Source organism: Chrysochloris asiatica, unplaced genomic scaffold, assembly GCF_000296735.1.
Source record: "Chrysochloris asiatica unplaced genomic scaffold, ChrAsi1.0 scaffold00150, whole genome shotgun sequence".
Classification (NCBI taxonomy): Eukaryota; Metazoa; Chordata; class Mammalia; order Afrosoricida; family Chrysochloridae; genus Chrysochloris; species Chrysochloris asiatica.
Window position 1 is genome coordinate 726,139 of NW_006408668.1, and position 5,091 is coordinate 731,229.

Below are 5,091 nucleotides of genomic sequence, written 5' to 3' on the forward strand. Positions count from 1 at the left end.
TCTTCTTTCAAAGTTTTTGTTGCTATTATATTTAAAAATCCAAAGTAGTAAAGTAAAATCTATCACTGAAATTTTCCTCACAGAAATAGTTCCCTCAACACAATCCCTATACGATTCAGATAAGGTTGGATAAAGATAAATTTTGTCTAAGTAAGTGATGGAGAGTTTTCTCAAACAGTTTGCATAAAATGTATTAGCAAAGTCTGACCATAACTGTTCAAAAGAGATGTGTACAAGAATTAGAGCAAGTTAATCTTTCAACTGGTTTCCTCAAAAAGTTGAATTTAAAAGTATATTTTTAGCCTTAGTTTCTTAGAGAAAAAAAAAAGGCAAATAATTCCATTTGCTTTTGGCTATGGGAATGTTCTTTTTATCATGTCTATGTTCTTATAATAGAATATGAATATACTTTAAACCAGATTTTAAAGCAAGCCATATTTAAAATAAAAACTTATATTATTATCTCATCTAATTTGCAAAATCACCAGAATTTGTCTTATGAGGAAAATAAAAATAAAAAAAGACTAATAGATGCTGTCTTACAATTCAAATTAATATGTTCAAAAAATTGGCTGTCACTGATGAACTATAAACCAATCACAAGAATAAATACTAGTTTTCTCGAATAAACTTAATTTGTGAATTCTGACATTTTCAAAGAGCATTGTATCTGTAACATAATGACATTTTACATCATTTCTGCTTTTGTAAAATGTGGTTGATCAGTTTTGCAGACTGTAAATTAATTGTAATAGGAATGTGATGCGCCTAATTGTATACTTATGAGTTAAGAAATCAAGTTTTAGGTTTATATCAAACTCTTTAAAATTTTTTTATTTTTGCTTGCAATCTAGAGGGAAAAAAAAATGTTCTCCACAACTCAATTTGACAATAAGAAAAGAAATATCAAAATGATCAAAATAGTTTTTAATTTAATGTAATTTGTGCAGGCGTATACATTTACTATTTGAAATTCCTATCTTCTTGATGTCAAAGGAGAAAAATAAAATTTTAAATGCATAAATGAGATGAATATTAACCTCAGAGTAGACTGTAATAAAACAAGGTTTGAAATGTTCACTTAACTAATGAATTTTAAACATAAAATGTAATTTTGTGTGTTTAGCCATTCTGGTTACAAAGAACGCTATTTATAATCCTTTAGCTGATACGGCAATGAATGCTTCAAGCATAGTTATATATCCATGAATAAAGAGTGGGTATGGGGTGTTAGGCTAAGCATCTTTGACACTTTTTTGCAAACATTAAAACTACAAGGACAAAAACACATATGAATTGCAACGTTCCTTTAAAAATTCATTCCAAAAAATTCATTTAAAAATTGTAGAATTGATTTTCTTAAATATATTGTTAACTCCCAATTGTTAGGCATTCTGACTCTAATCCATTTACTTCCAATCTTTGACAACAAATCATAGGGTTTTTTTCAATGTTTCTGTAATGTGTACTCATTTAGTGTCAAGACTGAGCTAAATCTTACTAAACTCATTAGAAGTTGGGACATTTTGTCCACTTGGGGTGAGTCAGTTTGACAAAGCTTAAATAACTTATTTTTTTAATAAGCCCGAGAAAGATCTTTGATTCAGGCTTTGTAGAGACTCCATAATCAGATCTTAAAGGACCTAGTATAAAATATGCAAATGAGAAGTATATGTAATTTGCTAACAAGCTAATTTAAGCAGCATTTTTATCCTATAAACCACAGATTTCATCCAGTCCAATTCTGAGATTATTAGAATTCTGATACTGCTTTTTCAACAGGAAGTATTTAAACTTACATTTGATCTACTCTGTCTCAGTTCCCACTATGGACTTCTCATCTGTTGTCTGGTTTCTTTCCTCTCCAGCAGTTCACCATCCACTATCATAGTCTCTGCACAACAAATTGAAATTTTTACCTATACTTAACAAGCGTGTTAAATCCTCATGTTGAATCACAAGGTTGGCAGGTCACATTCACCAGCTGCTCCTCAGAAACCCTATACAGGGTCACTATGAGTAGGAACCTCCTCGACGGCACTTCAACAACAACAACAACCTAACAAGAAGTTTTTTCTTAAAAATGTCATTCTCACTGGCAGCATTTGCTTCAATGTCACAATTGACAAACACGGTCTTCATTCAATCTAATGACCTTGGGTTTTATTAACTGTTAATTGTTTTTATTAACTGCTTTTCTTTTAAATAGGCACATTCTATATCAATAGGCACATTCCCATTGCCATCCACTTAATTCTGACTCATGGACAGAATAGGATGGCTCCATGCGGTTTTCAGAGTCCTGGTATGGTGCTATAGGATAAGCACTGGACCACAAGGTTGTTGTGAATCGCAAGGTCAGCAGTTCAAACCCTATATAGGGTTCCCAAGGCTGTAATCTCTATAAGAGCAGACGACCACATTTTCTCCCACAGAGCAGCTGGTGGATTAGAACTGTTGACCTTTTAAGTTAGCAGTCAAAAGCTTTAACCACATATAACATTTCACCAAGTGTACTTCCCAGGCCTCTCAGATCTTTTGGAATCTGAGAAACCACAGAGATTCTTCTTTTAATGGGAAGACTGGTTGAGTATTGAGCATGATATGAAAAAGTGCCCAGTGTCACATTGTTGTTTATTAAGTGCCTTCCAGTCAGTGCCTCTCATAATGACTCCGTATAGGGTTTCTGAGGAGTCACTGGCGAGCTTGAACTGCCAACCTTGTGGTTCAAATTGACCTTGTGTCCAGTGCTTTATCCCACAACACCACACCAGGACTCCTAAAGGTCAAACTTGGGGAACATCAGAGATATGCTACAAACAGTTCACTCAAAGTGGATGCATAAGTCCATCGTAGCATTTGGTGAATGACACTATGCCCAGTTCAGTTTATTTTCTCTAGATCCCATTCTATCCTACCTTCCCTCATCCCCACATCACCGCTTTCTCTGTCCTTAGGTAGAAAACACATGACACAAAATGCGCAGTAGTATCTTATATGCAAAACGAAACAGTTTTTCATGAGTTGTTATTCTGAAAATCATGGTTAAATGTTCAGAAAATTGTTTAATATTTTACTTATTAAAACTATTATTTCAGAAAGGATGTTTTCATTAAATTCATAACCTAAAAGTAAGGTTTTTACAATATATAGACCCTTTCAACAATTCCATTTATAAAAATAAGGGATTATGTGACACATATATAAGAATGCGTGACATTCTTTTCTTTTGTTCTTAACATTTCAGTAATAAAAATTTTATATTAAGCATATGTAGGTAAAAAGGGAGAAAGACAGAAGAGAATAAAAAATATTTATCTCAATGTTAGATATATATTCCTATCTGCTGATATCCTATGATATCTTAAAATATAACAAGACTCTTGGTGCTAGACAATATCACTACTACATTTAAAACCTGTTGTTGTTAAGTGTCATTGAGTCAGTTCCAACTCATAGTGCCCCTATATAGGGTTTCTGAGGAGTGGCTAATAGGTTTGAGCACTGAGCTTGCAGTTAGTAGGTCAGTGCTTATCCTACAGCACCACATTTAAAACTAAAATTACATGCTTATATATTATATTGTTGTATTGTATCTCTATAAAATTGAAAATGTGATAGTGGTTCAGACCACAGCCAGTGAGGTGGCAAGTGAGAGGAAAGCACTGCAATTAATGTTTAAGCAGTGCTTGCCGACTCTTGCTCTGCTGCCAGTCTGATACATGTCAGATGAGCCCAACTCCTGGATACCAATGCCTTAGGGTCAGGTTTGGGAAAGGCAATCCAAGCTACAGGCCATGGTGCATGTTAACCTTTCTGTGCCCAAAGCCCTCTGAAATCACCCAAACCGAACAAAACAGCATAATAAATTACTGAAAAAAGGTTGCTAAATATAAAAATATAAAAAAATGTTTATTATTTATAACTTGCATATAATATATAAGTTTTATATCAACCCAGTAATTACATGTTCCATTGCACCGAGATGATAAATAAAAGGAATGAATATCCATTAAAAGAGCTAAGGATAAAAATGAGTTTTAAAAATGACATTAAAATATGATATTCTATTGGCCTTGGTATGTGTCCTACTTTGGAACCATGTCATTTTTTATACTAATACTTTAAAGGAGCTCTGGTAGTGTAGTGGTTACAAATCGGGCTGCGAGTCTTGAGGTCAGCAGTTTGAAACTACCAGCTGTTGTGCAGGAGAAAGATGAGGCTTTCTGCTCCTGTAAAGATTTACAGCCTCGGAAACCCTATATAGGCTCACTATGAGTAGGAACTGACTCCACAGCACATAACAACAACTTTAAACCATGGAGTCTTGGTGTGGTGCTGTGGGTTAATGCGCCAGACTGCAAAGCTATTTGAAATGTAAGGTCGGCGGTTCAAGCTCACCAGCTGCTCCTCGGAAACCCTATACACAATAGAACAAAATATATTATGTGAATATGATGAGTAAATCCACAGCCTTTCTTATATCCTTTTATGAGAAACTTTGAGGTAATTTCCCCTTTGTGACCATTTCTGCTGTGAAACAACACAACATTTTATTTGCTATAAAGTGATGAAAGCCTTCCTTTAACTACATAAATGTTGGTGGTGTCTTAGCTTATGTAACGGCATCAAATTAAATTACATGTAAAGATTATTAGTAATATTTAGGGATATACTCAGAAACTATCACTATATTTTTGGAGTCAAAGCTACAGAAAATAATATTTGTAACTTACACTTGAAATAAAAGTTGTTTTTATTCATTTAATTGTTTCTTATATTGCTTCTTAATTTAAGGAGTCTATGGCACAGTGACAATGTTTCTCTGCTATTCATAGAGTTTTCAGTGACTAGCGATTCGGAAGTAGTTTGTCACTCTTTCTTCCTAATCTGTCTTTGTTTTGTAGCTCATCTGAAACCATTCCACCACGGGTGACCCTGTTGGTTATTCAAAACACCAGTAGCATAGCCCTCAGAATCATAGCAACTCAAACCACCACAGCACGACAGACAGACGAGTGGTGGCCGTTTGGTTTTATGTCTATACTGTCTCTTTAAATTTTGATGTCAATCTTGATACAATCCTGATAT